Source organism: Syngnathus floridae, chromosome 6 (assembly GCF_059516105.1).
Source record: "Syngnathus floridae isolate MCC-2025c chromosome 6, RoL_Sflo_1.0, whole genome shotgun sequence".
In the NCBI taxonomy this organism is placed as follows: domain Eukaryota; kingdom Metazoa; phylum Chordata; class Actinopteri; order Syngnathiformes; family Syngnathidae; genus Syngnathus; species Syngnathus floridae.
Genome location: NC_142418.1, coordinates 11796030 through 11805564, shown reverse-complemented (window position 1 = coordinate 11805564; position 9535 = coordinate 11796030). Strand labels below are relative to the sequence as shown.

At 39.5% G+C, this 9535-nt stretch overlaps 1 long non-coding RNA gene across 2 annotated transcripts; it reads left to right on the top strand.

Annotated features, from left to right (window-relative positions):
* Positions 1-222: 222 nt before the first annotated feature.
* Positions 223-9026, top strand: LOC148396546 (uncharacterized). Of its 2 annotated transcripts, none has more exons than XR_015859207.1 (4): positions 223-1142; positions 1374-1578; positions 2963-3222; positions 8851-9026. It is a non-coding gene; the product is annotated as an uncharacterized LOC148396546 (long non-coding RNA). The 2 variants fall into 2 exon arrangements; XR_015859206.1 differs by having other exon boundaries at positions 224-415.
* The last annotated feature ends 509 nt before the right edge of the window (positions 9027-9535 follow it).

Genomic DNA, 9535 nt, shown 5'->3' with positions numbered 1-9535 from the left:
GATTTGTCCAAACATCTAAAAGACCAGAGCAACTGCAGGAGTGAAACGGAAAACAATGAAACACAGAGTCAAAAATCAATATACTCATTTACAACATTTCTTTTACAATAAGGCCGCAAAATAACAAAGGAATCTGCTGCACCAAAACTATATATGTTATAGCGGTAACATCCTAACACTTTTAACACTCTTTGAAAGCAGTTGGACTCAGCGATTGGTCAAACGGGGCGCTGGTTGTGACGTCATCCCAGAGCGGCTTGACTGACAGAAGAAGCGCGCAGCCTGGAGGAGAGGGAAAAGGTGGATGAACGAGGATGGGCAAGGATGCTCGACCTGGGCCCCATGCGAGAAAAAACACCCCGTGTGGCATATTCAAGTCGACTGTTGGTCAGGGACTTTACAGTCTCACAAATAGGTAAGAGAATGATTTTAAAGGAGACGATTTATGCCTACATCACGGGTTTGCTTCACACCATGAGTCTTACTGCCGTGCTGCATCCATGGAACGCACGATGTACGCGCTCACTTCGTAAAAATATAAATGAAAAATACGTAAGACAGATATTATGACTAAATATAATAATCTTCTACTTAATAATATCGTACAGAATATTTTGGCGTTGTGTGCCTAACCCTATAGTTGTAAAAGTAGGCCAATGACATAAATTGAATTAAAAGTGAAGAATCGGGGCTGCTCTACAACATCAAGGAGACAAAACGAAGTCTGAGGACGTCAACTTTATCAAATGGCGAGTTAGAAAGGACTCGAGACATGGTCCCGGTCATCTTGACGTTTCACGCCTTCGCCTCTTTCTTTCTTTCGTGCGTTCTAACCTTGATGACCACATGCAACGTGAGTTTGAACGCTTCCAAGTGTATAATATAGGTTGTAAAAAAATTGACGCTCAAAAAAGGGCACAGTCGCGGCCGCGTAAATCGCTTTAATATCAAAGATATTCTGTTATGTTCGTGGAAATATAAATGTGATCACGCGTCTCTAACGAAAGAAAAATAATGGACAACAAGGGTTTGATTTTCAATGTCTTCCATGACTTTAAAAATAAACTTTATTAATTAATGTTAAATAGGCCAAGTGGACGGCTTTCGGCCTATCTTTCATTATTATTTTCCTTTTAACCAAGGTGCATGCTTTACAGATACTCGATACCTGCTGTATTTTTAACGGGGACTGTAATATGATTTATTGTCATTTTGTGAGCTGTTCTTAAAATGTAACAAAATATATTTATTATAATATTTGAAAAAAATATATGCGTTTATTTTGCCCTGTGTTTTAGGATTATTTCACAAAATGCTGTAAATGGATTTTGACTCATTTTGGAAATACACTGACACGTGTTTACCTCCTCTAGATGCTATGTGGCATCCTGTGTGGTTACAACAATCAGAGATGGTTTGGGAGTCTGTTTCTGTCTTTGGTTATCTAGCTGTATGAGTGTTAAATACCTGTCATAAAGCTAGATAACCGAATGTAGGAATGACTTCCAGAATGAACGTTTAAAGAGAATTAAAGAGAGAAAGCAAGAAAGGCAACGAAAACCGGCCTTTACCTCAAAGGTAAGAATTTTCTTCTTTCATTGAACATTTTTGCAAAAATAATGCTATACCCTTGATGATGTACAAATATCAAGCAGTCAGCTTGTAAACTGTAATTGTGCTTACATATTCGAGCACACGTGTATACCACTGGATATAAGAAATACAATGAAAATTACAAGATACCTGCAGCAGTAAAAAGAAATCAAGGACTGTGGAGTACAAGCATAATAAACATGACAGTTTGCAACAGTATAATATTATAATTGGAATGTCCAAAATCAGTAGAGCTACAGTGTAATGATAAAAAAAGTCAAGTGGACAAATATTAATGGGTGATCTTATCTAATTGGAATGTCATGCAAATGTAAATATGGCACATTGAATGACCACAAAATATGAATTCAAATCATATTAAAGTGTTCAGAAATACAAAATGTGTATAATCTTTGGGTATAATTGGATTTCACACAAGCGTATTTTAAGGATGCACATCACCAAGCCACTAATCAATCCAGTGGTATAAACGGCTTGTTTCGAACAGGTTTGGATCCTGAGTTAGGCATCAGGCTCCTTTGTATCATGGCTTCATTGTTAAATAAGCTAACATACACGGTGGGCACTTTGTTTGATACAGACTAAAATACTCATAATGCCTGAATGACCTAGATTGGTGCATAATATTGTCATAAAGTGCCGACGTGAATCTTTTAATTTCATTTAAATGTAGAATATCTCATGCGTTTTGTTGACAGAAGAAAGAAAAGGGGAAATGAGTGATTTGAGCCGTCAATAAAGTCTCCAGGACTACTAATGATGCAGTGGAGTGGTCTCAGACCCTCCGGAGAACAGGATTTAAAAAAACCACTTGGCATTCGTGTTTAAAAGCTGTAACCAATCTTTGAGGTATATTGTAGCGGGCCTCAATGAGAGGGGGCGGCCCATCCTGTAAAGAGGAGCTGAACTTTTCAACTTGCTCCTTGAGTGTCATGCAGTCCATATCCGTGTGAGCCACTAAAGCCTGAAGAGCACCAGAGTGAGATGAGTTTGCATTCAGTATGTTAACCACCTATTGCAGTGGAGCTCGCTGTCTAATTGCTTCGTTTCACTGCATGATATTAGGTATGTGAAAAGGGCTGTGGTCGGAGTCTCTTCCCTTTCGAGGTTATTTATGGGATGCTCCCGGGCACCATTGTGTCATTCTCTGTACCTCGACCACACAAATGATTCTTTACCTACGTTCTCGCTCATGTGATGAGCAGCTGAATTATAATTCCATCTTTACGGCAACATTTCATCGCCAATCTGAGAGTCAAGCATCCAAACGTTCTTTATGAGATTTCATCGTTACCAACGATTTAACGTGTGCTCGTTTTCTAAATCCTGACTGATGTTGTCGTTACAGAGTTTCAATTAGTGCCACTCTTGAAAAGATGGTGGAAGCATTGTTAAGCGAAAAAGAGGACGAGGTCGTCGCGTTTCCTCCGCCCTTTCCTTTTTGCCCAGAAGCGATGGGATGCCATCTGCGCTGCCAATGACAGACACTGTGCCCATTGCCAAGAGGCAGACAAAGACCTTGGCCGATCTCGGATCCTGGCCGCCGTCTGGAAAGCCATCTTGGGAGATGTTGCCGCGATATCCAAAATGGCTGCGCTGACGTACAAGGTGGGTTGCGTCATCCATTTTACGGAGGGTAACACTGGGCTTAGTGGGGAGTAAGTGGGAGTACGAATGACTACTGTGTAAGTGTGTGGACTGACTGATAGAAACGTGGATGAAGAAAAGATGAGTTCCTTATTTCTTCCCCAGTCACACACATGCACACACACATGGCCTCCCCCCTTTTTCATCTTTCCTATTCCTGCTAATTAGCAGTTAGTGGGTGATAGTGGGAGGCAGGGAGGGAGGGTGGCTAAGGGTGGTGGTGATAGAAGGGGGCTGGGTAGCAAAAAAAATTAATGAGCTGGCACTAGTTGAAGGAAAGCTGCCACCCTCTCTTGTCACGGTGCTCCTTTGCAAACAGCATGGTGGATGCCACTGGCACATGTGATTGACATATGTTGTAAAGTACCACATTTTATATGTAAAAAAGTATATCGATGTGTGTGTGTGTGTGTGTGTAATAAACAATTTTATTCATATAAATAAAAAAATATTCATCTATATCAGTAATTTTACTGATGTGATATTACTACTTTAATCCTACTTTTGGACTCGTGTGTGTGTGTGTGTGTGTGTGTGTGTGTGTGTGTGTGTGTGTGTGTGTGTGTGTGTGTGTGTGTGTTGAGTGTAGGTGTGTAAAATCCCAAGTATACATTAGCGCATACATTTTGTGAGTTTTCCGTTCATTCACTGATGTCGTTCAATTTCAAATTATTGATTTTCATTAGTGTAATTGGTTGGTATGGATATCTCTAGATTAAAAAGTATTACGATATGTTGTGGATAAAAATTTTGTGTATTCACAGCCATACACCTTATCGCAAAAGTCTCCCGATGTCATATAGCGTGCATCTGTTGACATCAAATATTAAAATTCCCTGCCACCTTACTTACGCACACTCTCAGTCTGACACGTCCGCAGTTCACACACACACACTCATACACACACACACACACACACACACACAGTAGGAGTTGTATACATACAGATAGGCATAATTCAACCTAAGAGCTGGGTACAACATTTCATTGCAAAGGGAATGTTTCTCAGTATTGATGACACTCAGAAAGGTATTCATCCATTTGAATGTTATTATTATTATTATTATGGTTGCAGAGAGTGTACAGCACTATATAGAGTTGGACAGTGTCACAATTGAGCATTGTCACTTTGTCCTAGATCAATTTGGATTCAGCTTTTGCGTTGTGTTGTGCTAATATTGTGACCGTCGGTTGGCTGCCCGGGCATCTCTGCAGTCAGGAGCAGCAAGCGGGAACACGTGAGCATGTGTGTGCACCGCCAACATGCACAGCTGCCATGCTTGTGTGTTAATGAACAGCGTTGTGCGTTTTCACATTATCATTCAAGTCCGCTCTCTCTCTTTCACTGCCCTCTCAATAGCTGTTTAGCACCCCCCCACACATGTCCCCCCATACACTCTTCTGACACCCCGCCACACCTTCCCCCCTTCTAAAAAAGCTCCCTTTCCCACAGTTGTGAGAGCTGGTGCCGCAGTGGGCCCGACCTGGGGGGCAGGGTGGGAAAGGCCCTCCAGACTAGACACGAGCAGATGCCTGAGACATTAGACTGTCGTGCGGAGCACCGAGGTCGGGCGAGGCGCTGAGTTTTAATGTGTTTGCAAGTGTATGTGTGTTTGATATGTGTGTTTTGGGGGGGGGGGGGCTAGAGTGCCACCTGACTGTTCATTAGTCTAGTCATCCCCCTCTGCATGTCTGAAAGGCATGGAGATGCGATGCAGTTTTTCTCTAGCAATTGAGAGGGATTCAACACACATTCATACACCGCAGTCACCGACCTACACCATGGCACTCTCGGTTTTTATCGCAGGTGGAATGCAATTAGAAGTTGGCCACACATTCGCAGTCTCAATCTGATTGTATGTTGCCTGCAAACCTTTTGACTTATCTTAACGTCAGGCTGCAATTGATGTTACCATGATGGTCTGAAACATTTGAAATGGCACAAACGTATGCGTGCCTGTGACCCAGTCTGCATGACAGGCCCAATGATGGATCTCACAGATAAACATTCATAATAAGCGGCAAACGTGCAGATTTGTAATATATTATTTTACCCGTGTCTATTTTTTTAAATGTTTGTATTCATACACAGTGAAAGTTTATTCTTCACTTGATTACGTAGGTGCAGATAGAAGAGAAAGCATGATATAAAGGTCAAGTGTGAATCAATGGTGAAGCTTGCTGTAGAAAACAAATTTGCACAATGCAAATATGTCAGTAGCGCATCTGAGTCTGAACAACCTTAATCCAGACACGCAGCTACAAATTGCACATCGTGCACACCCTCATTCATGAACCACACATTTTTGCTGAAAACAAATGGTTACAAACAGATGAGAATAAAACATGGGGTTGAAATACAGATCAAGATGGTCTTAAAATGAATATAGCTGACCACAAAATACTATCAGCTGGTCTGTTGTAGAGCCAAGTGTGACCACATCTCCTCAAAGAGAGTAACTTACTCCTATCAAAACTGAATGCTTATATTATTATTTTTCTGTTTTTTTTTAAGGCGGGTGTTAGATGATAGTCAAGCACTCAATAATTTGGGTGCCTGGTGATTGAACATAAGCGTCTGGATTTAATCTATGAAAACAAAGAGTGTTTTCAATCAAGACTATCCATCTGGCCAGGAAAGAGGATTTAGCACATGAATGTTTAGAGTTCTCTGCACCATGAGCATTCAAATCTTTATGGTACCTATTCTCTGGTACATGAAATGATATGAATGATTGTGTAGAATTTGTGGTGGAACTAAGATAGATAGATAGATAGATAGATAGATAGATAGATAGATAGATAGATAGATAGATAGATAGATAGATAGATAGATAGATAGATAGATAGATAGATAGATAGATAGATAGATAGATAGATAGATAGATAGATAGATAGATAGATAGATAGATAGATAGATAGATAGATAGATAGATAGATAGATAGATAGATAGATAGATAGATAGATAGATGGGGACGGACGGACGGACGGACGGGATAGATGGCTGGATAGATGGATGGGGCTGCACAATACCGTATTGGCCCGAATATAAGACGACCCTGATTATAAAACGACCCCCTCTTTTTCAAGACTCAAGACTTTTTGAACACCAATTTCAATTTTTATACAGAAAATAATTACAGTACATTTGAAACAAATGATTATAACAATATATTCGAGAGAAAAAGCATGTTATTTTGCCTCATTCAAATCATGCAAAAACTGTCTATCACATCTGAACATTTAAATATGTAAACTAAAGTGCAATCACATTTGTAAATGAATGGATTCTGGTTTTTGAAATGTAAATAAAACAATCTACTGTGATAAAACAACAAAATTGCAATAACTACATTAACCATCAAAGTGAAGTCTAACTAACTGTAGTCTTGAAACAAATCTGAATAAGGAAAAACATTGCAATAAAATAATGCAAACTGCTACCGCTATTTTTATTTTTCTTCTTCATAACGGGTTCGCTTTGGCCTGGGGAGTTAAGTTCAGCATTCGCGTTAAAGATAAATGGCGCCATCTAGCGTTGTGAATAGGTATAATGTCTAGACCCCAAATGTAAGACGACCCCCATGTCTTATTTCAATGCAAAAAAAAAACCTCTTATATTCGGGCCAATACGGTTAATCAAAAAATATCATCATGGTGATAATGGCCCATGCAGTATGCATATTGGAAAGACGTACAATAAGTTTCTTATGTGATTGTATGCGTTTTTCTGACTTTGACCAATCAGATGCATTTCTTTCATTCGATAATGGATGTCAGGTACATATTAAATGTACGCACGCACACACACGCACACACACACACACACACACACACACAAACACACACACACGTATCTCTGCAAACTATTGCACATGTTGCTTATTGACATGAGGATAAGCACACGAGTTTGAAGGAAGATAGTAGTCATTTGTCTATGGGCTTTGTTCTGCTTTCTGTGCTACTCTAAGGTCCTCCTGAGTCCCCAGCTCAGCTTTGGATCTCTCACTGCCGTATGAATGTTTAACACGCTGTAATATTTAATGCTCAGCTCATGGGCAGAACCCGAGAGTGGGGGCTGCCCTGCCATGTGGGTCAAGCAAGTGTCACATGGGCTCTTTCAATGCTTCTTGCACTAATCTAGCACAAAGCTCAGCGTTAAGTATCTTTAAGAAGGATGGCGAGACGCACGCTTGGATTAAGAGGAATCTCCAAGTTCAGGTCCTTCAGCAGTGGTGAATTAGGTGACTGTGCCTTTAATACTTTTTTTTCTAATCATTTCTTCTACCATGACAATTATTGGCTGCGTTCTGCTCAGACGTGATCATTCATCAGTTGGCTCCAACATTTCTCCAGCGTTAAGTTCAAGTTCATGAGTGCGGCTGCCGAGTGTGAGAGGAGACAGAGGTGTTCCCTGCATGCGTGTTGGAGGTTACATAGCCTTTGACCTCTGCTGCCGTTGCTAGGGGAAGAGGCTGGCAGGCACAGTAATGTAGAAATGAAAAGGCCGAACTGTCATTGCTTTGTGGCTTACACACATGCACACACACACATGCACTAAACGTCCATTCACATTCACAAATGTCATCTAGAAGAAAGTGCAGCTTCTTTTTTCAAACAAGAAAATCACTTACAGGAGGAGTCTAATAGTAAGAACTACAATTGAGTAGTTTGGGTTATTGGGCAATCACAGACGTTTTGTAATTTTCCCTCAAAATGAATTTAAATGGAATAAAATCAAGCTTTGATTAAAGAGTAGACTTTCGCAAACTGACTTGAGCTCATGCTGTCTGTCTATGCAAAATGTCTCAAGGAAATGGACAGAGTGACATGTTTATTACTGCCCAGTTTGTGAATGCACCATTGTCATTTCTTCCACTTATTATAAGTGATATCTTGGATTTGTGCAATTATGTCACTCTTCTCAAATGTGAAATGAAACAACTATCAAATCCATTGTGTGTATGTTGTTTGTATGCATTTTGAGAAAGTGTCAAGCCATCTGATTGGAATAAGTGTAAATCTCCGTAAATCTCTAAATATGTGAAAGTGTGGCCTCATTTAAGGTTGCATTCATTGGGGGGAAGGGCCCCCCCCACCCCTCACGAATAAAGGAGTGTGTATTTGCATATGCTGCATGCTGTCTGCAGAAAATAAAAGGAGCAGGCATAAAAAGCTATCAGAGGTGGACAAAGAACAAGGACAAATCCTTCATTGTGGGCATGGTGGGAGAAAAGGCTTGTGTGAATTGGGGAGTGGGTGAAAATTGACAGCGAAAGAGTTGGGTCTGGTTCCCCGTGGGGATAAAAGCCTTGCGATGCCTCCATGATAGAGCTGGAAAAAGGGGGAGAAAAACATCATGTAGATACAGAAGCTTTAAAAAAAAAAAAAAAAAGGCGACTTTAAACCTGTCTCAGCTGATGTTTCGTATTTACTGTCAGCCCATTCAACAAAACTCATCGATGCACTTGTATTATTGAAAACGTATTTCTGTTTGTTTCTTTAAAAAAAAAAAATCCAATTTACATGTTATACATTCTGTATAGGTTGAAAAGTTGATGGAGTCTCTTTTTTCATTATGTCCTCAGGATGGCGATGACAAACTGTGGAACATCCAGCCTGCGTGCATATTTTGGACCAAAATATCATCATTTTTTTTTCAAAGATATAACTCATTTCAACCTTAAACTAAGATTTGTTTTAATTTTTAAACCTTTCTGCACTATGTAATGTGTTATCTTAAATAAAAACAATGACAAATATGTGCACAATGTTTTCAGTGTGATTTGAAGTCTTAATAATGAAAAATGATGGATACTTTTGAATTAAATTAAATAAACACAGAATTCGTTTATTGATTGATTGACATGACATAACAGTAACTCATTAAAATTGTGTGTGTGTTTGTGTATACTCCATGTACACACACGTACACAAGAATGAATGAAGGTAAATAAAAAAATTCTTCCATCTTCATTAGCATGCTCGAAAAGAGTAGGAAGGAGAAAAATAATTAATGCTTAAAGTCTTAATTTAAAACCATAGAAAATAGTAGTGTATTTTATTTTGAAGGGTAATGCATTAATACTTACGTCGACGTTTTCTAAGCATCCGAAAAAAGTTTTACTTTAGTTTAAAAGAAACTGGACTGAGAAAAAAAATTCAATGTGCAAGATTTGCAGGCGTTTTTCCTTGTCCCGCCTTTTGAAGCCAAAAATAAAGTTTGAATTGACAGCATCTTCACGCGTGGTTTTAATTCAAATAAAATACGTT